Raw genomic sequence first — 23,221 nt, forward strand, 5'->3', positions numbered from 1 at the left:
CAGGAGCATTTATCATCATAGGGGGGATCTCTACAGCTAGAGAAACAGAACACGTGTCCTGGAAAATTGGCTCAGTTGCAACAACATGCATTGGTTTGGCCGCCATGTTGCCTGTATCTGCGACTGCGCTTCAGTTCCAATAAACGCACGCACAGGGGGCTCAGGTAAACATGTTGATTTAAATGAAAATTCACTGGTTGGGAAGCAAAAACAGGATTGCAGGGAAAACACATCGCATTAAATATTTTACATAATTCCCACGAACAGATGCTAGGAAATAGATGTGTTGGTTTCGGGGGTGGCTCATTGAATTCATTGGCATGCTATTTGTCTCGCTGAATATGTATGATTTTTGATGAAAATGCATCGCTAGGAAGAAATCAGCCAGGCCCTTCCCATACAGTCCAGGGCTAATGTCCTTCTTAATTTTATAGTGCCATACCAACTTGGCTCTTCTTAGTGAATACATATTATTTTTCATGTTCCATATTGCTCATTGTGGCAGTAAATGGGACAACTGTATTTGTGCCTTGAGTTCCTAATGTAGTAGATATATACATTGAACGTTACGGAATATAAATGTGACGAAAATCTATGTCTGCGTAACTAAAAGATGTTTTTTGTCTCAAAATATTATTTTTTCCCCAAAATGCTATATAAGAAAATACATTTATTTACTTATGTATTTACTTATTTTTTAATGCTTATTTATTTTTGAGAGAGACAGAGACAGAATGTGAGTGGGTTAGGGGCAGAGAGAGAGGGAGACACAGAATCCAAAGCAGGCTCCAGGCTCCGAGCTGTCAGCCCAGAGCCCGACGCAGGGCTTGAACTCACGAGCTGTGAGATCATGACCTGAGCTGAAGTCGGACGCTCAACCGAGTGAGCCACCCAGGCACCTCTGAATTACTTATTTTTAATGTTTATTTATTTTGGAGAGAGACAAAGTGCAAGTGAGGGAGGGGCAGAGAGAGAGAGAGAGAGAGACCCAGAATTGAAGTAGGCTCCAGGTTCCTAGCTGTCAGCACAGAGCCAGACGCGGAGTTTGAACTCATGAACTGTGAGATCATGACCTGAGCCAAAGTCTGAGGCTTAACCAACTGAGCCACCCAGGTGCCCCAAAAAATACATTTTAAAATGTTGGACTAAATCCAGAACTGGTTTTGAGGTCATAATACTATACATTAAACAGAAATCTTGGCAATACTGGATCAATGTATGATATAAATTCACTGGAAACCAACGTACCGAACCGAGGACAGAATTATAATTTGTATCAAATTGATGCCTGGAAATGAACCGACATCAAAGTACTCATAAACGTATTGCTAAACATCCCTGTTGCTACCCAATGATGTAATGGTGGAAAGAGGGAAAGAAGAAAAGAAGGTTTCCTTATATTGTGACAGTGTCCCAATGCAGTATTTTAGATACTCAAGTGGGTCCAAAATATAGCAGATGCTCCACCAGTTGTCTGGTGTGCAAAATTATTCTCGATTCAATGTGAGAACTTAAAGGGAGGTTGGAGTCCATGCTACATGGATAGAGCTAGTTAGATGTATTTATTTCATTCATCAAATCCAGCCTGACAAGAAACTCTTAAGCCTGAACACGCTTCACCCAGAAATGAGCCATTACTCTTGGGCTTCTGGAACAGGGCCGCCATTTTGTTGGGCCACTGACAAAATCTGATCCAGGTCAAAATTTCAGGTTCCAATGGCTACCTGAACTCCAGCCTGCATGCTCCTTGCAGTTCTCTGCTCAGATCACAGTCTCCCTCAATGATACAGTCTAGCTAAAAAAAAAAAAAAAAAAAAAAAGGAATAATATTTTCTCTCCTCAAGATCTAGCCTTGATGTACTACTTTGAGATGCACTCTGGAAAATATCAGGGTTGTGTATCATGGCTTCTACAATTTACTTTCAAATGGCTTAGAAAAAGTACAAATCTCTCTCTTTCACATACGCACACACATACACTCACACACACACATCATCTATCATTTATGCATTTTCTATGTATCTATCTTATGTCATCTATCTATCTATCATCTCTCATTATCTATCATCTATCTATAATTACCTATCTATCATTATCTATCTATCATTATCTATCATCTATCTATCATTATCTATCATTTATCTATCATTATCTATCTACCTGTCATCTATCTATCATTATCTACCTATCATTATCTATCTATCTATCTATCTATCTATCTATCATCTATCTATCTATCTCTATCATGTATCGACCTATCATCTGAGAAAGGAGAAAAAGTGGTAAAGTAATAGCAGGAGTTAAGTTCAAATGAGGAGTACTTGGTGTTTGTATACTACTTTCCAGTGTTTCTGATGATTTGAGTTTACTTTTTTAAAATTTGGGGTGGGAAACGTTGCCTTGATTGGGTGTGAGGTCAGAGAAGAAAGTGCTATGTCTGAAGTCTGTCTTATTTCCTTCTTAAAAAAATTTTTTTGTTGTTTATTTTGAGAGAGAGAGAGAGGGAGTGAGAGTGACAGCAAATGAGAGACGGGCAGAGACAGAGGGAGACACAGAATTTGAAGCAGGCTCCAGGCTCTGAGCTCTCAGCACAGAGCCCAGCACGGGGCTCAAACTCGTGAACCGTGAGATCATGACCTGGGCCAAAGTCGGACACTTGACTCACTGAGCCACCCAGGTGCCCCTGTCTTATTTCCTAATTCATGTATCACAAATGCTTGACACATGGTCAGTGTTAATAAATAATTTTTAACTTTAAGAAGCTCTTTTAATTGTCGAGAGAGAGAGAGAGAGAGAGAGAGAGAAAGGAAGGTGATATGGAGGGAGGGAAGGAAGGAAGTGTTCCTAACAGTGGGGTGTCATATTTGAACCAGAAGTCAGTTAAAATAAATAAAATAAAGAAAAATTAGAGACTTCCAGGAGGAAAAAAAATCTCTCCTTGATTATCTGAGTCACCCCAGCCCATTGTCCACAGGTACACCTTTGTCTCCCAAGACCCCTTGTACAATAGAATTCCACTCTATTATTAAAGAACCAATCCTAAGCTATTGCAAAACCAAGAAAACACAACCTTAAATGCCCAAGATATTGAACAATAAAAGAGCTTTAACTGCTTGGCAATCTTCACGCTACTTACATAGAAACCTATCAAAGATAATAGACCTTCAAGTTTTTCAGAAGTAATGCATTTGGGGGAAGAATAATGCCTGTTTACTCCAACCTCTGGGGTTAACACAGAGTTTTTCTTTCCCAGATATGTCCCCAGTGTTAATTCAGACTTTGGTGGTGATGCAAACGTGGCATTGTTCCTTTTTCCACCAAATGATTGTGGCAAAGACATAAGAGAAGACATCTGAGGATAAAAGACCCAAGAAGTGGAACGATTTTAGCTCAAAGGCCTGTCGGTGAAGCCTGAGAGCAGAGACCATCCTAACCCCAGGGAAGTAATTCATTTGAAGGACTGACACAAGAACACCTTGGTAAATTGAGAGGAAAATACGTACATATTTTTTAAAAGACAGATAAAGCAGGGCGTCTGGATGGCTCAGTCGGTTGGGCATCCGACTTCAGCTCGGGTCATGATCTCGCGGTTCGTGGGTTCGAGCCCCGCGTCGGGCTCTGTGCTGACAGCTCAGAGCCTGGAGCTTGCTTCGGATTCTCTGTCCCTCTTTCTCTGCGCCTCCCCTGCTTGTGCTCTGTCTCTCAAAAATGAGTAAATGTAAAAAAAATTTTTTAAAAAGATAGATAAAGCATTATTACTATTATTTTCTATTTTCCAAGACATCAGCCCCACCATTTGATCTATTTGTTACCCGGCCAAACTTCTGCATTTTATGTTGTTTTCAGTAATCTCTGCATCCAAAGTGGGTCTCGAACTCATGACCCCAAGATCAAGAGTCGCGTGGTCTTCCTACTGAGCCAGCCGGGCGCCCCAACTTCCATATTTTAGAATGAGCCCCTTTCCCCTTGCCTTTGATGACAGGAAGACAGGGGCTCCGCTCCAGTTCAGGCCAGCACATGCTTCAAGGACTCCAGGTGGGCCATTTTTCCACAGGTTTTGAGTGTCTTGGCCTATTGGCTCTCAATCCTGGCTGCACAGTAGTGTTTTACCACAGTCCTAATCCCAGCAATTCCGATTGCATTGGTTGGGTGGGGGGATTCACCTTTAATACTCCCCCCCCCCGCCCCCATCAATACCATCTAAAACTCTCCTAATGATTTCCATGTGCAGCCAGAATTTGGAATCCCCAGATTAGGCACTTCTCCTGTGCCCTGACCTCATGGAAAGAAGTGTGAACTCTGTAGGAACACACCCAGTTCCCCACCAGGAGTTTCAAATCCCCAGAACCACCTGAGCCTGAAGAAAATTCTAGAATGACAGGTCTCTTAGCAGAGCTCACTAAAGGATCACTCCTCCCTCCCAACCCTTTCCCTTGAAGCAGAATATACCAATTTATAGCAGAACCATCGTAACCATGCCCAAAACCCTCAGGTGCAATGTACTTTCTCAAAAGAAGTAATACGTGTTTTCTCCAGATTCTTTACTGTGTGTCTCACCATTGAAGAAAGATCTAAATTGTTAGGGAAAAAAGTAGTCTTTGGTATCACTTCAAATTTCCCTTCCTGGTCCCTTTCCTCCTTCAAGATAATTGTTGGAATGCTTATTGAGACCCAATAATTTCAGATGTTTGCTTATTCTTTGGTGTAAGTGTGTTTTCCCTCATGGGGTTTTCTAATATTCATGCCAGGATCACCCTTCCTTTAGAATTTCCACAGCCACTGGTTTAGGAATGTCTCATTCATTCGTTTCATCCATCCATTCATTTCATCCATTCAAAAGCTTTCTGAGGCTCTATTATGTGCCAGCTTTGGAAGAACAAAAAAGCACAATGGAAGGGCTCACAGTTGCCAAGAGATCTCCTTGCACCCCACCCCCAATCTCACAAAAATACCTCCCACGTAGATAAGGTAAGGTCAGAGCTCAAGCTCTTTACTAGAACTCCAAATTCAAGATCAATTTGTCGACATTTTTTTTTGTGTATTTATTTTGAGACAGAGAGAGCCGGGGTGAGTAAGAGGGAGAGAACCCCAAGCAGGCTCCACACTGTCAATATGGAGCCGATGTCGGGCTCGAACCCACAAACCTGAGATCGTGACCTGAGCCAAGTTCGCGAGTCTGAAGCTTAACCGACTGAGCCACCCAGGCACCCCTGTCAACATTTTGTTATAAAAGCTTTTAAACATACCCCAAAATGAAGGAATTTTACAATGAATACTCATGTTCTCCAATGAGATTCGACAATTACATTCTACTAATACTTCCTTTATTACATATTTATCCATCTACCCATCCCTTTATCTACTCACCAATTCATTTATTTTTTCTGATGCCTTTCAAAATAAGACTCAGGAGGCAATACACTTCTCCCCATATACCCCAACACACGTATCATTTATGAGACAGTTTTCGTTTACTGTCTTTTTCCGTTGAGATAACATTTGCATACAATGAAATGCACAATTTCCAAGTGTGCTGTGCAGTGAGTTACAAGCAATGCCATGCATCTGTGCAAACCTCTGTCAGGGTACAATAGAGTAAGGTCACTTAAAGGTTCTGCAGACCCCCTTACAGTCAACGCTTACCCCCACCTCCAACCTCCCAGAGGCAGCCATTGTATGGATTCCCTTGATCCCACTATAGATTAGTTTTGCTTGTCCCACAAGAAGACAGCACGTATTGTTTCATATGAAGTTTCTTGCATTCAGCATAGTATTTTGGAAAGTCATCCATGGTGCCGTATTTACCAGCAGTTCGTCCCTTTTTTTTAGCTAAGCAATATTCCACTTATGAGTTTACCACTGTTGGTTTATCTATTCTTCTATTGATAGACAGCTGGGGTGTTTTCAGTTTGGGGCTATTTTGCATAAAGCCATGAAACATTTTCAGGAATTCTTTTTGAAGACACACACTTTCATCTCTCTTGGGTAAATACCTAAGAGTAGAATCACTGGGTCATAACATAGATACACGTTCAGCTTTGTAAGATACAGCCAATCTTTTTCAAGATCCATTTCGAAACTGACAAAACAGTAAATTATGACATATTTAAATTAAGAGAAATATTCATGTATAGATCTATCAACGCTCAATATCTCAACACTCTCTACTCGTTGGGGAATACTTATCTACGTGACACAGTGGAGAGAAAAAAAGTTCAATTGATTAATGGGAGCTCTCAGCCACTGTCCACTTCTAAGAAACGCTTTCATTACTAAACCTATATCATTGTTTTTGAGATATAATTGACATAACATTAGGTTCAAGTGCACAGCATAATTACTCAGTATATTAGAAAATGATAAATCCATTTAATTAGTTAAATCCGCGATAAATCCAATTAATTAGTATCTATGCCATACAGAGTTACAATTTTTGTGTGTGTGATGAGAACTTCGAAGATCTACTCTTTCGGCAGCTTTCAAATTTACCATACTATAACTATAGTTAACTATAGTTTAACTACAACTACCACGCTGTACGTTACATCCCCGGGATTATTTATCTTATAACTGGAAGTCTGTACCTTTTGACTACATAAATTGTTAAACCTATTCCCCAGGGGCAATGGATATTCCTTCAGGAATGGAATGCAGTTCTGTTTTCCCTTAGCCCTGCTCCCTCTCTTCCCATATGCCTCTTGGCTCTGGTCATAGAGGTTTCCCTTAAGAGAGTGTGCTTCTTTCTATCACGGAGCCTTAGGCTGGCTGTCTTCCTCATGAGCCCAGAGATAACCCTGTTGTGTGATAACACTCTGTTGCACTCTCTATATACCACACTCCCCCTCTGTCTCAGTGGGGACAGCAACCTGCTGGCTGTCCCTTGTCAGCCTCTCTGGTATTCTATGGCTTGCCATGTCAGCCCCATTTTCACGTGCCTTACCTTACCCTCAGATTTGAAGATTTATCTCCAAATTGCAGAATGAGAGGCTTTATCTCGTGTCAAAGAATTCCAAGCATCAGCAAGCAAGTCGGGTAAGGGGCCAGTCCAGGCAGCGAGCTGACGCATTGGGCACAGTCCTCGAGCTCCTGAAATCTTCCTCTGGGAGGAAAAAAATATATATCAGCATGCTAATGCATTCAATTGATCTGAGCATTCTGGGCAGGTTGATTACCTGATTCCAAAGTTCGAATGTGTATTTTTCACGTGTAAATGTATCGGTATCTGTGTCAGGGTGGAGGTATATCATAAAGGGAAAAGTTCGTGGTGCTAAAAAACAATGATTTCACTTCCCCCCACGGAGTTTTCGTTTCTGTCCCTTCTTGCAAACTCTAATCAAACTTCATCTGAGCCGAGAAACACGTGCGCCAGCCAGAGAGTCATGTGAAGTATGGTGTGAGTCAACTTGAAACCAGACTGTCCGATGCAAAATCTCAAAGTCAAATGTGTTCTTTGTTTACTGAGATACAACTGACATATATCTCACGTATAATTGACCTGACACTGTGTAAGTCTGAGGTGTGCAATGTGTTGGTTTGATACATTTGTGTATGGCCACACGATTACTATGACTACGAAGCGTTAGCTGACATCTTGTTACATTCAGATTTTTCTTATAGGAAAAATGGACACAGCAGAAAATTCAAAAGACACAAAACGGTAAGTTGCAAAAATTATCTCTGTTCCTGGCTTTTCTCTCAGTCGATTTAGGTCTTTGCAAAGACAATATTGCTTCTAGGGACTTGTGTATTTCTAGATATTCTGACTCTTGCCAAGCAAATACGTGTACGTATTATTTACGTCCCCTCCCCACCGCATAAATGTTAGCATAGCACGACAGACTGCATGTGCCTGTCCCAGCAGTCATACAATAGCACCCTAAATTTATTTACGGCTGCTCATTACTGTCCATCTAAAACACTACACCTAACAGCCTTTCTTTCTTTTTTTTTTTTAACTGTATTTATTTATTTTGAGAGAGACAGAACGTGCATGTGCGTAAGTGGGGAAGGAGCAGAGAGAGAGAGAATCCCAAGCAGGCTCTGCCTTGTCAGCTTGGAGCCCAGTGCAAGGCTCGAACCCACAAACGGTGACATCACCACCTGAGCTGAAATCAAGAGTCGGATGCTTCACCGACTGAGCCACTCAGGCGCCCTTAACATCCTTTCTTTTAGCTAATTATGTTGGCTGTGTAACTGAGTTCTAGATGCTGGAATGTAAATCCAAGGGCGTGTTAGACTTCTCTAGAGTTTTCTTTCTGCCAGTTGGATTGCCTGTTGGATGACTAGAGTTTGAGCAGCCTTCTTGGACCATGAAACCACCCACTCGGGATGACAGATCAACTCAATAAAGAAAGCTGGGTCCTGAGGCTCATGCAGTCTTACAAGCCACAACCTGCCTATGTCTGGATTTTGTTTTATCAGCAAGAGAAGAGGCTTAAGCCACTGTCAGGAGGTTATGATTATTCGCAGCAAAACAGAACTCTTAAGATGTGGATAACCTACACCGAGCTCCATACTTTATTTTTTTTCTTTAACAATATTATCTTGGGGTTTCATCCATTTCAGCGCAGAGAACTGCCTCGTCCTGATACCATGACGGGATTCCTTTATACGACTATACCATAATTTACTTACGGTGTCGTACTGATAGCATTGAGATTGTTTCCGATCTTTGCTGTAAGAAGAAAAAATGATACACTATTATCTACCCATCATTTCACATGCTTGGAACTACATCTGTAGGATAAATTCCTACCAGTGGAATCACTGAGTTAAAGGGTAGGCACATATCTGTTTGGATAAATTGCACATGGGAGCCACACCGTCTTACTATCTTCCTAGCAAAGGCAGAGAATGCCAGTTTACTCTCACCCTCAACGGTGATAGTACCAAGGTACTGTGCTCCTTGTCAGTTACACCCTCCCCCTGCCACATGTCCTTTCTTTAATTTTTAAAAAAAAAAATTTTTAACGTTTATTTATTTTTGAGACAGAGAGAGCCAGAGCATGAACGGGGGAGGGTCAGAGAGAGAGGGAGACACAGAATCTGAAACAGGCTTCAGGCTCTGAGCTGTCAGCACAGAGCCCGACGCGGGGCTCGAACTCACGGACGGCGAGATCCTGACCTGAGCCGAAGTCGGACGCTTAACCGACTGAGCCACCCAGGCGCTCCTCTTTAATTTTTTTTAAGTTTATTTATTTTAGAGAGAGAGAGAGAGAGACAGAGCATGAGCAGGGGAGGGGCAGAGAGAGGGAGACACAGAATCCGAAGCAGGCTCCAGGCTCCGAGCTGTCAGCACAGAGCCCGACGCAGGGCTCGAAATCATGAACTGTGAGATCATGACCTGAGCCAAAGTTGGACGCTCAACCGATTGAGCCGTCCAGGTGCCCCAGCCACGCGTCCTTTCTAAATCAACTCTGCAGTGTTGGAACTTGGTCCTCAGAATCAGCAGACGAACAATTGTCATCCCCGAATCTGAAACCTCATGGTCCACCACCAGGCTCCTGAGATTAGCCTTCTTTGTTCGTGGATTAAGGGAGCCAGGACACCAAACACGTTATAATCTAGAAATAAAACTAAAACTAATGCTAATGAGATATCTAGGTGTCTCCAAAAGCAAAGACATTTCTATCTATACCTTCTTGTCCATACCTTACCTTTGTCATGTTCAGAATGGACCCTGGAAGTAGGAAAAGACCAAATGTATCATGTTAGAAACTTGTATGTATGTCTTGGAATATTTTAGTGGGATTAACCTGAGAACAAAATCATCCAATTGTATACTCATTAGAAAGGGGAAGATGAGCCAGGCATCCTAAGATATCATAAATTAAGTCCCACAGATGAGCTTTGGACAAAATTCCAGTAGATGGCAGTATTGGCCAACTTTTTTCTTACAGTTTTTTGTTGTGTTTTTCGTTTGGATGTTTGTTTTTAACCACTAATTAAGCCTTGTTTGGGCAAGATAGATTATGTTTTTAATTTCTGAGTAAGAACTGAATGTGTGCTTTATTATATAATTTGCTCTAAACTGTAACTATAAGAAAAAGTTTTAACTGTTAATAATATAAACAACAATAAATGAGTAAAGTATGAAGTAACATTTTTTGAGTACTGACAAGTCTTAAGGGCTTTTTTAATGGACTGAGATGTGCCTCCCCCTTCCCCTGGTTCATATGTTAAAGTTCTGACCCCCGTATGATTGCATTTGAAAACTCCCTACTATAGGGAGTTCATTAAGGTTAAATGAGGTCATAATCCACTAGGACTGATGTCCCTATAAGAAGAGGAAGATGGGGCACCTGGGTGGCTCAAGCGGTTGGGTGTCCAACTCTTGATTTCAGCCCAGGTCATGATCTCCCAGTTTGTGAGTTCAAGCCTCACGTCCAGTTCTGCGCTGACAGGGCGGAGCCTGCTTGGGATTCTGTCTCTCCCCCTGTCTGCCCGTCCCCTGCTTGCTCTCTCTCTCTCTCTCTCTCTCTCTCTCTCTCAAAATAAAAATAAACTTAAAGAAGAAAAAGAAGAAGAAGAAGAAAAGAAAGGGAAAAGACACCAGAGATCTCTCTTTGCAGGAACGCAGGGGAAGGCCCATTTGAGGATACAGCATGAAGGCGGCCGGGAAAAGAGTTCTCACCAGAGATCAACCATGGCCGCACCTTGATCTTGAACTTGCAGCCTCCAGAATTAGGAGGCCATTTAAGCCACACAGTCTTTGGTATGTTTTCTTCTCCACGCTCTGTCCCGCCCCCTCATCTGTGGCATTTTGTATGGCAGCTAGAGCACTGGATAGGAGCTTTCTTTACATTATCTTCTTAGGTTCTCGCCACTCTGAGGCAGGAAGTATTACACCTCCTTCCCAGTGAGGACACTGAGGGATAAGTAAACAGCTTAAAGGTATCCAGGCTTCGTGTGGCGAAATCTGGCTGGAACTGTGGGGCTCTCTGCTTGCGATGTCCCTTCTGGTTCCGCCACAGAGAGTGATGTCTCTGTGACGACAGCCAAGGGTCTACGTTGTCTTCATCTTGCACCAACTATCGGCCGCATTCGATACAGGTGTTCACTCCCTTTTCTGGAAATTTGGCTTCCAGAGTCCATGCTCAAGGGTCGTCCTCCCACTTCCTTGGTGGTTCCTCTCCCAGCTGGGCCTTGTCGGGGGTCTCTGCACTTCCCTGAGGCTACACCCGGGAGAACCCCAGGGCTCCGTCCCTGTTTATCTGAAAGCACTCCCCGGGTGGTCTCCACCAGGCTGGTGGGAATTGCCACAGCTTCCAAACTGGTTTTCCTGCTTCCACACTTGCCCCGCTAGGGTGACACAGCAGCCAAGGCATCCCTGTTAAAATACGAGTCAGATCGCGTCATTCTTTGGCACAAACCCCTTCCAGGAAAAGCGAAGGTCTTTATAGTGGTTCAGGAGGCCCTTCGCCACGAGTACCTCTAGCCCGTAGGCCTCCACCATTTCTCAATTTCTTTCTGGCCTCATGGGTTACTGCTCTTTCTTTTGCCCACTTAACTCAGATCGCCTAAGCCAGTCACGTTGCTGCCTCAGGGCCTTTGCATTTGCTGATTTCCTTGGTGATGCAGATGTTACCTTATCCTTGGGGGCATCCTTATCTAAACTGCAAATCATGCACTCTCCCAGCACTTCCTAACTCTCTTTGTTCATTTAGATTTCCTTCAGCCCACACCATTGCCTAACATACTGTATATTTTACCTGTATATCTTGTTTATCGTCTGTTTCCTCCTTTAGAATGTAAACTCCACAAGGGCAGGGGTTTCTGTCCTTTATTTTCACTGGTCTACCCTCCAAAATCTAGAATAGACACCCCATGAGTATATGCTGAATCATTGAAAGAACCACACCATGCTGCCTCACCCAGAGATAATTACTAAGCATGAGAAGCGTTATCGTACAAAGAACCCCCAACAGCTGTCCGCATCTTACACAGAGAAAACAAGCAAAAATTGATGTAAACCACTAACATAAAGAATTATGTGGAGTAAAAAAAAAAAAAAAAAAAGACCAGGGGCACCTGGGTGGCTCAGTCGGTTGAGCGTCCGACTTCGGCTCAGGTCATGATCTCGTGGTTTGTGGGTTTGAGCCCTGCGTCAGGCTCTGTGCTGACAGCTCAGAGCCTGGAGCCTGCTTCACATTCTGTGTCTCCCCGTCTCTCGGCCCCTCCCCTGTTCATGGTCTGTCTCTCCCTGTCTCTCAATAATAAACAAATTTAAAAAAAAAAAAAAAAAAGACCAGATATTGAAAGTTCTTAACTCTTGTAATAAGCTCTAAAGAAAAACTATATGCTCACTAATTTGGGTGTAAATTTAAAAAAAGAGAATTAAAAAAAGAAAAAGAGGGGCGCCTGGGTGGCTTAGTCGGTGAAGCTTCTGACTTCAGCTTAGGTCATGATCTCACGGTCTGTGGGTTCGAGCCCCACATCGGGCTCTGGGCTGACGGCTCAGAGCCTGGAGCCTGCTTCCGATTCTGTGTCTCCCTATCTCTCTGCCCCTCCCCTGCTCATGCTCTGTCTCTCTCTGTCTCAAAAATAAATAAAAACTAAAAAAAAAAAAAAGAAAGAAAGAGAAAACCAATCAAATCTCCGAAGACATTAGAAAATACAATAGTTTCTAAATTTGCTGATGACATTCACCATTGCTGTGTGTAGAGGCAAGAGGAAGAATTGGCTTTCTCCTCGACTTCCAGGCCCTCGTACCTACAACTGAAATAAATGTATCCTTTATTTGACCTCTGTGCATTTAAATATTCAAATGCAGCATTCTTACATGCACCAAGGATTCTGTAGACAACAAAGAGCTTTGTAACACTAATTCTCTTTTTATGTTTTTATTAAAGTTTTTTTTTTTTTTTTAAGTTTAACTAAGGGACGCCTGGGTGGTTCCCTCGGCTAAGCGTCCGAGTCGCGGTTTCAGCCTCAGGTCATGATCTCACGATTTGTGAGTTCAAGCCCTGCATCGGGCTCAGGGCTGACAGTATGGAACCTGCTTGGGAATCTCCCATTCTCTCTCTCTCTCTCTCTCTGTCCCTCCCCCACTCATGCATTCTTTCTCTCTCAAAATAAATAAATAAACTTTAGAATAAGCAATCTCTACACCCAGTGTGGGGCTCGGACTCATGACCCCAAGATCAAGAGTCATATCTCTATCGGCTGAGCCAGCCGTGTGCCCCGACTATTTCTGCTTTTTATAAAAAATACAGCAGCAGAGTTACCTATGATGATTATTATACATAATACATTCATAGGCTTGCATGAATCAGTCCCCTTGAGGAAATGTCATATTTTTATTACGTCCTGAATATTATTGGCACGTGTTTATATAGCTCTCTTCAGTGGTGCTAATAATGAAAAGGAGTTGTATATTATCTCCGTGCCAGGAGAACTTAACTGGATTTTATAAGTTAGAGTACAGAGTGAGATACCAGGGGATGAAAATGGCTTGCCTAATAACTGGTGAATCTAAAATGAGATTGACCGTCACGTGTCCCAAACTATTGACGTAAGCTTCCCGTGAAAGTGACTTAATGCATTAAAGGATGTTAGTGGTTTCTTGGTTCTATGTCTCCCTTCCAGAACCATGGTCTCCAGGCTGCCGTTTGGGAATTCAGCTGACGGATACATGAATCTGACGCAAGGGGATTATAGACCTGGAAGGGGCCTCAGAGAGCACCGAAGAGACACTCTTGCTTTCAGGTCAGGAGAGGAGACGGAGCAGGTGGCTTGTGGCAAGGCTGACCCTAGCATCCCACTCTTTCAATGCCAGTCTGAGCCTCTTTCCTTCATCCCACGCTGCTCGGAAAAGCCATCTGCCTTCCACCCCCACTGCAAATTGAGCACGCCCCCACCTGCGACAGCGGCGGTCTTTAGAAGGCTGTATACTGTATTGAAACAGCTTTGGAAACCAACAGTCACAGCGTGGGAATGGGGCCCGGAATTCGGGAAGCATTGCAAAAATGACAAAACCTGGGGTGGCTGGGTGGCTCAGTCGGTTAAGCCTCCGACTTCATCCCAGGTCACGATCTCACCGTTCGTGAGTTCGAGCCCCGCATCCAGCTCTGAGCCTGGAGCCTGCTTCAGATTCCGTGTCTCCCTCTCTCTCCTCCCCTTCCCTGTTCATGCTCTCTCTCTCAACAATAAATAAACATTTAAAAAATTAAAAAATAAATGAAAGAAAGAAAGAAAGAGAAATGACTAAACCCTTGTGATGAAAAGTGAAGTGCAATTAGACCTCGCACGTGGCTCCTTCACCAAAATGAACTGGGGCTCTAAAGGTGGTTACTTCACGCCTGTCCCTCTGCGCTTTGCTCTGAGGACGCATGTTACACCTGTGGCTCTCACAAGACACTTCTGGTTATGATTGGTAATAACGTCGGTAAATCTCATTGGTTTCTGGGTACAGAAGAAGAAGCTGAATAACAGAATCATTATTAAGATGAGAACACACGAATATTTCCTACACCATAAGTCTGTTTTCTATTCAGTTCTATGTTAAACCATCTGGTAATGGAGAGAATGTTTGAAAATCCGCCTAAGTTAACCTGAAATGTTACACTGAATGCCTTTGGGGCTTTGGATTTTTAAATTTCACGTTGCAACAAATGGCGATCAGCCTAAAAGTAATACCTCTCTTCTATATAGGCACATGTTGAAGTCAGGAAACACACACATATAATTCACATAGCAAGACACATGCTTTACTAATATGCCTGTAATGCTTGGGAAACACAAGAATGCTAGACCAGAAATGAGTTCCTCCAAGCAACCAAGAGTGCAATCACTTATCACATTGTTTTGTCAGGCATAGTATGCTAGAACATGAATATTCTAGCATTAAAATATGATGTTCAAAGCAAGGTTCATAAATCTGAATATGGCTTAGCATCCTGTGCACTAGACTCCTAGCTATTGTGTTAAAAGTTTCATGTGTACAAATAAAACACGCAAAAAAGAGTTAAAAGGTTTCATAGTACATCAAGTGGTGATATGTGTATTAATGATGAAAATGATACCAAAAAAAATGAAAACAAAAAGTAAAAAAGAGTGCCAGATTCTTTCAGAGAAAAACAGATTCGAGTACAAGAGCTTTCAAACACTTTGGCCACTAACGCTGAACAATTCTTAAGAAACAATTGGCAAACCTTGACATGACGGTAACATTTTAATCATTTGCATATTCAAGGCAAGTGATAACAAAGTTCATAGCACTAATAATCACTCGGAAGACAAGAGTAGTAAAATATTACAATTGTACATATTACGACAGCTTAAGGATTTTGTATGAATTGTAACAAAAATGTCTTTAGTTTTAGGCTCAATCTTACCCAGGCCAAATAAATTTTCCACTTGTAGGTTAAGTCTGCCCCAGTCTTTGTTTTATATTTGCAAATGAATGCACGGCTTTAGTTTGGACAGGTGAAAGGAATAACATTCTGAAATTATATCTTCACACTTTTTACGATATAAACACATACATGCCCATTATAGAATCCTATTTATAAAACATCCCTATAGAATACTAGCAGGATTCCTTGGGATCCCAGGATGATCCATTGTGCATGGTTCAAGGAACCCCATTTAAAATATTTAAAATATGTGTGCCTAGGGGCGCATGGGTGGCTCAGTTGGTTAGGCATCCGACTTCAGCTCAGGTCACGATCTCGCGGTGAGTTCGAGCCCTGCGTCAGGCCCTGTGCTGACAGCTCGGAGCCTGCTTCAGATTCTGTGTCTCCCTCTCTCTCTGCCCCTCCCCTGCTCATGTTCTGTCTCTCTCTGTCTCAAAAAAAAAAATTAAAAAAATAAAACAAAATATGTGTGCCTACTTGTTTTTAGAACTATTGGTGTATCAGGAAGATTACAGCTCCAACTAAATGACACGACTTTTACTTACATTCATATTAATATTAAGTCCTGAGGTAGGACAGCTACACGGTCAGTTAATTCAGCAGCTTAACAAGATCATCAAAGACTGGAATTCTTTCCGTCATTCCACTCAGCTGTACCTTGCATATGGGAGCTTCCTTCATGGTCACAAGGTGGCTGCAACAGCTCCAGACATCACATTCCTTATGTCTTCAGAGGGTAAAACCCAAAAAACTACAAGAGATAATAAAGACATAACCTCATCTTCTCTTTCTTTCTAAGAGTGAGGCAAACTATCCTGGATGCTCCACCCCAATCACATTTCTCCTTATAAGGCTAAAAATAGTATCATGTGTTCATTCCTAAACTAATGCACCCGTATTAATTACAGCATTTTTTTACAATAGCCAAGATATGAAAACAGCCTGGTGTTTATCAATTGATGAATGGATAAAGAAATTGTGGTATGTGTATATGTATACACACAGAGAGGAATATTATTCAGCCATAAAAAAGAGGGAATCTTGTAATTTATGGCAACATGGATTAGGCTTGGGGACATGATGCTAAGTGAAGTAAATCAGACAGACAAAGACAAATACCATAGAATCTCACTTATATGTGCAATCTGAAAAACAAACAGACGAAACACTGAGAACAGATTGGTGGTTACCAGAGGTGGTGTTGGGGATTAGGAAATGGATCAAGGGGTCAAAAGGCATACGATTCCAGTTATAAAAGAAATAAGTCATGGTAATATAATGTACAACATGGTGACTATAGTTAGGTCATACTGTATTGCATATTTGAAAATTGCTAAGAGTGTAGATCTTACAAGTTATTGCCCTAAGAAAAAAAAACTTTCTGGGTCGCCTTCGTGGCTCAGTCCGTTGAGCATTGGACTCTTGATTTCAGTTCGGGTCATGATTCCAAGATCGCGGGATTGAGCCCCACATCAGGCCCTGCGCTGAGCTTGGAGCCTGCTTGGGATTCTCTCTCTCTCCCTCTGCCCTTCTCCCTTGCTCGCACTCTCTCTCTCTCTCTCTCTCTCTCTCTCTCAAGACTTATACTTGTGATCATCACTTCATAATACATATACATATCAAATAATTATGTTGTACACCTGAAACTAATATAATGTTGTATGTCAATTATACCTCAATAATAATGAAAATAATAATAAAACCAAACTTCTGAATGAAAAAGAAAGCAGTGAAATCAGTGACTAGTCTAATTCTTAGGTGAACCAAGATTCATCCCCTCGGGTAAGGGAGGCACCCAGCCTTTCTCGAAACCATGCCTGGTAACTAAAAACAATCAGGGTTCTGCTATCAAGGAAGTAGGGAGAGAACAGTTTTGTTAAGTTGACCATGGCATTGCGCAGATTTAAGAACTAGTTGGCGCTGAAGAAGCACCTGTCACTGGCGCATACTTATAAACACTGAAGATGATTTTCAGTTTTGAAGTCACAAGCGGTCTACTGCATAGTTGTTGGCCGTTAAAGAAAACGAATTCTTTCTTGTCTCCTTAGGCTCAGAGCTACTCAGACACAGAGAAGCAGGTTTGTCGAGATGACAGAGGACCAAGGTAATGGATTCCAGTGATGAAACAGGAAATTCATTCATGAGGATCGGGCACACCTCCAAGTTGACTACTGAGCCAGAAATGGAATGACTAGGTTTTCCTACTTCTGGGTTATTATCCTCAGTGGGAATGACCAAATAAAGGACCAGATGGAACCTCAGAGAAAACCGAGGTTCCCATCCCATCCCATCCCATCAACCGGGCACACACTCTAAAAGGCAGAGGCATGGACAGGTTATGTAATTACTAGAGATTACATCAGGACCCTGAGGCCAAAGAAAGATCTTTTCTCCACCTTTCTCCAGCCCTGTCTTTGGTGCTCTTTCTTACAATGGTTTCGGTGTTTCTCTGATTGTAGTTCCGTGTATCTAAACCGAATGCTGTACAGGAGGCGCTAAATAAATGCGATGTCACGTTAACACTCAGTTCTCTAAAGAAACACACGGGGGCAGTAAATGTTTAGGAAAAACTTCCAGATCTACCTTCTAGATTTGCAAAGTGTTTAAAAAAGAGATTTTCCTGGGAGGGGGTTGGTTTGTTTATTTGATGGCATTGAGATTGCTTCTCAATCCGTGTGCTTCAACACGGGACCGGAGATTTCAGAGACAGTGGTAGTCACCGTGACTCATTTTGGCTTCCAAATATGCCACTGCTGAGATTATCAAACACAGTCCTTATAAATGGAACGTGTCTTCTCCAGAATGTTTGGTAATATTGAGCCACACCTTCCTCACAGAAGTTAATGAAATTTCATGCCACGTGAACTTATCAATTGAACTTACTGGTGAAGATTTCTTTCAGCTGTTATCATAACCCATTTTCATTGTTACGATTACTGATGAATCAAACACCCTCTGTTGGTACTTACTTCTAGTTTTCACTTCCCCACCCATTTAACGTTTTCTTTCTTACTTCCACTCGTTTCTTATCACTCTCTAATAATTCCCAAATAGTGATTCCAGGGATTAGTCCTGCCTTCCTGCCATCCCTGGTTACATAAAGTGGGGTTCTAATACTGGAATCGTGTGCTGTAAAATATCAAGCAGGCGTCTAGACAATGTTCAAGACACATGAATGAGACAGGTAGCTGCAGGCTTAGTCAGACTAGAAATTTTGTTTCTGGCCTTCTTTTTTTTTAACTTTTTTTTTTTAACGTTTATTTATTTTTGAGACAGAGAGAGACAGAGCATGAACAGGGGAGGGGCAGAGAGAGAGGGAGACACAGAATCCGAAACGGGCTCCAGGCTCTGAGCTGTGAGCACAGAGCCCGACGCGGGGCTCGAACTCACGGACTGTGAGATCATGACCTGAGCCGAAGTCGGACGTTTAACTGACCGAGCCACCCATAGTTTCTGGCTTTCTTGTAGCCTCCAGTGGAGGCTGAGCTCATTCGTAGGAAGCAGTCGCGAATGAAGCATCCACATTAGAACCAAGAGCCATCTCTCTAGCACCATCCAGCATCAAGGTTTTCGAGACGTCACTTCTATCCACACTGGCCATTCCCTGTCTGCAATTAACAACAGGGCATCTTTAATCCCAACCTCTGCAAAGCGGGTTGGATACCTAGGTTAACAAACATTTCGTCAAAAAGGTCTGTAATTAATCAGGCCTTTCATCCGGAACACAATCTAGGATACAGTGTCAGGGAACAGGTGTGGTGAGGGGAAAGGCCATCAGCCGGGACACCTCGTCCAGACTCCCCTGGCTACCAACAAGCTGAATGGTGTTGGGCTCAGAACACGTACTGCCGGTCCTGGGCTCAGGAGACACACAGCTGTGGTGAAGGGCATCATGATCAGAGCATCGTCGTAGGCTCTAAAACTCTGTGAAGTTTTGCTTTGTTAGCTTCTCTTTCGAGCAGTAAAAGAGAAAAAAAAAAGATGTTAAAAATCCTGTCAATATCCCGGGGGGTTGTCGTGTAAATATTTGAATGCAATAAGAATATGCAAACTGGCTCTGTATTAAAAGTTTTAAGATAACTGGAGATTTAAATCAGCCAACTGCTATTGTCTGAGTCTCTGTTCAGAAAAAGTGTCTTGGGGCGCCTGGGTGGCTCCGTCCTCGGTTAAGTGTCAGACTCTTGAATTCAGTTCAGGTAATGATCTCACGGTTTGTGGGATCGAGCCACACGTAGGCTCTCTGCTGACAGCACCTAGTTTGCTTGGGATTCTCTCTTCCTCTCTCTCTCTGCCCCTCCCTGCTCTCTCTCTCTCTCTCTCACTCTCAAAAATAAACATTTTTTTTAAAAAGCATCTTAGTGATTTTGCCTTTAAACATTCCTGAAGCAAATGAAAATGAATTTTTCCAAAATGAGGAATAAACTATTTAAGCTGCAGACCCCAGTTAAGTTAGTATCCCATAACTTTGGCATTTTAAATAGTAACTGTCAAAGAGGAGAGTCAAGTCAGAAGGGGACCTGTGCGTATGAAATTGTCAGGTTCTGGTGTGTGTTTGCACTCACTTCCCAAGAAAAAACTTCCTCTTCCTTTTTCTCAGCACCACACTTCAAAGGGAAATTGTTTAATTCTCATATCCACAACACAAGGGCTGAAATTATCCAATTAGAAAGGCTGTGTAATTTACATTGTAAGATTTAAGGGGGAAAATACATTTTGAGTTTGGAAACAGATGAAGAGATGTATGCTATGCCCATTTTTTTCAAAGCCTCATGTACTTGATCTGGCCTTGTTAAATCGTCAACTTAAATCTCCAGTGCAACTTGCCACGTAGAAAGACGTACAGAAAAACACAATGCCAGTGGAGCAATGCCTCCGCCCAAGTTTCCAGAGACATGTTCAGTATCATTTTATTGTGAAAATGATGATGATGATGATGATAATGATGATGATGAAGTCTTCAAAAAATTATTTTTTTTCTAGAGTCGAGAAGCAAGATACATGCATTTTTGATTTTGGAATCTGTCATTGGAAATCCAGAGGTAGCTGGCCTGTTATTCTGAGATCCCTGACAAACAGTCTTGCGCAGCTTCAAAACACACCCAGCAAAGCACCTTCCCTGTGGAGCAAGCCTTCCAGCAGCACGTGAAAAGCAGGAAGTCTCCATCATTAGGAAATTACAAGAGACGAAAACATGGAACTCTTGACAGGTTTTAATGGCAACTTTAAAGTGTGCTCTTTTAAGGTCTGTGGCCCTGGCCCAAAAACAGACACGCAGATCAATGGAACAGAATAGAGAACCCAGAAATGGACCCACAAACGTATGGCCAACTAATCCTTGACAAAGCAGGAAAGAACATCCAATGGGATAAATACAGTCTCTTCAGCAAGTGGTGCTGGGAAAACTGGACAGCGACATGCAGAAGAATGAACCTGGACCACTTTCTTACACCATACACAAAAATAAACTCAAAATGGATGAAAGACCTAAGTGTAAGACAGGAAGCCATCAAAATCCTCGAGGAGAAAGCAGGCAGCAACCTCTTTGACCTCAGCCACAGCAACTTCTTATGCAACAGGTCTCCAGAGGCAAAAGAAACAAAAGCAAAAATGAATTATTGGGACCTCATCAAAATAAAAAGCTTCTGCACAGCGAAGGAAACAATCAGCAAAACTAAAAGGCAAACAACGGAATGGGAGAAGATATTTGCAAACGACATATGAGATAAAGGGTTAGTATCCAAAATCTATACAGAACTTATAAACTCAACACCCAAAAAACAAATAATCCAGTGAAGAAATGGGCAAAAGACATGAATAGACACTTCTCCAAAGACATCCAGATGGCCAACTGACACATGAAAAAATGCTCAACATCACTCATCATCAGGGAAATACAAATCAAAGCCACAGTGAGATACCACCTCACACCTGTCAGAATGGCTAACATTAACAACTCAAGCAACAACAGATGTTGGTGAGGGTGTGGAGAAAGAGGATCTCTTTTGCATTGTTGGTGGCAATGCAAGCTGGTGCAGCCACTCTGGAAAACAGTATGGAGGTTGCTCAAAAAACTAAAAATAGAACTACCCTAGGACCTAGCCATTGCACTACTAGACATTTATCCATGGGATACAGGTGTGCTGTTTTGAAGGGACACATGCACCCCCATGTTTATAGCAGCGCTATCGACAATAGCCAAAGTATGGAAAGAGCCCAAATGTCCACCGATGGCAGAAGGGATAAAGAAGATGTGGGGTGGGATGTGTGTGTGTGTGTGTGTGTGTGACACACACACACACACACACACACACACACACACAGGAGTATTACTCAGCGATCAAAAAGAATGAAATCTTGCCATTTGCAACAATGTGGATGGAACTCGAGGGTATTATGCTGAACGAAATTAGTCAGAGACAGACAAATATCATATGACTTCACTCATATGAGGACTTTAAGAGACAAAACAGAGGCACATAAGGGAAGGGAAGCAAAAACAATATAAAAACAGGGAGGGGGACAAAACCTAACAGGCTCTTAACTATGGAGAACAAACAGGGTTGCTGGAGGGGTTCTGGGAGGGGGGGGGGCTAAATGGCTAAGGGGCATTAAGGAATCAACCCCTGCTGGGCACATCCGCCGCAGATGCGGGGAAAGAGCAGCTAGTGATCGCCACCTTCTAAAAAGAAGGCCTTACCTCCTATTTCTAAATTAACGTGACAAATCCTTGAGAAAATCTCAGCGCGCGCAGGGCAGCCTGTCCTGACATCAGGCAACTAGGACAAACTGAAAGGAAACGGAGCCGCGTCGGAGCCCGGCCACGACCGCGGGCCCCTCCCGGCAGCAGCGGAACCGGGCGAACGTTCAAGGGCTCGCACGAAGGGCACCGGGACCGCGCCCCCCGACAGCCCCCGCTCTGCGTGGCAGGAAAGTTTTGAGGCGTCCTTCCCAGACTTTCGGGAGACTTGCAGCAATTTTGGAGACTCTCTGGCTCCAGCAGCCTCTGAGTTCTGAATGGGAGGGAGCCCCGGCGGCTCCCCGCCCCCCCGGCCCGCCGGGCTTTGGCGCCAGGGCGCCCCCCCCCCCACCCCCCTCCACTCCCTCCACCCCTCCCCACCTCCCCACCTCCGGCGGAGGCCCGAGCGCAGCGGGTTCAATCCGCCCGGCGGGGGCGCCCAACTCCGGGCGTGGCGCCCTCGCCTCCCGCTGCGGCCGCAAGGTCCGGCCTGGGCCCCCACCCCCACCCCACCCCCCCGTCCCCCGCGGCCTCGTTACCCCGGAGCTGATCCGGTCGGCGGCACAAAGTGGCGGCGGCGGGAGCCTGGGAGCGCTGCTCGCCGGGGCCTCCCCCGCGCGCCCCTCCGCGCCGCCTGCGAGCGACGCCCACCTGTCTGCCCAGAGACCGCCCTTTCCAAGGAAAGACCTTTGTAGCCCGAAAGGTGACCAGGCCCCAGCCGTGGGGCGCCGCCGGGCACCCGGGCGCGCACCCTGCTCTAGATTGCGTGGCCGGAGGGGCAGCTGCCTGGGAAGCCCCGAAGGCAGGGCGCGCTCGGGGCGGTGCCGGCTGCAACCGGGACCCGGCCGCGCAGGCCGCCTGCAGCCGGGTGAGGCGCCGAGCAGCTCCACCCAGCCAACCTAGCGCCTTTTGGTTACAGCTGGGGCAAGCTTGCCCTAGGGACCGCGTCGGGGGTGTCCGAGAGGGCGCGGCTGCTGGGTGCGCACCGTATCAGCAAACTTAACCAGACGGGTCTGGGAGCAAGATGGATCGGAGGGAGATTTCACTCCCCCGGTGCTGGAAGAAGTTGGCGAATGGAGGGAGAGCTGTGGTCGGACCTTAAATTCCCAGGACGGGTCCCAGACACATG

At 43.8% G+C, this 23,221-nt stretch overlaps 1 long non-coding RNA gene across 1 annotated transcript; it reads right to left on the reverse strand.

Annotated features, from left to right (window-relative positions):
* Positions 1-5,370: 5,370 nt before the first annotated feature.
* On the reverse strand, positions 5,371-16,103 carry LOC107179103. Its single transcript, XR_001509655.1, has 3 exons — positions 15,902-16,103; positions 6,941-7,099; positions 5,371-5,577 (listed from the first exon to the last, which is right to left on the reverse strand). It is a non-coding gene; the product is annotated as an uncharacterized LOC107179103 (long non-coding RNA).
* Between the last annotated feature and the right edge of the window lie 7,118 nt (positions 16,104-23,221).

Source organism: Panthera tigris, chromosome B2, assembly GCF_018350195.1.
Source record: "Panthera tigris isolate Pti1 chromosome B2, P.tigris_Pti1_mat1.1, whole genome shotgun sequence".
NCBI classification, from domain to species: Eukaryota; Metazoa; Chordata; class Mammalia; order Carnivora; family Felidae; genus Panthera; species Panthera tigris.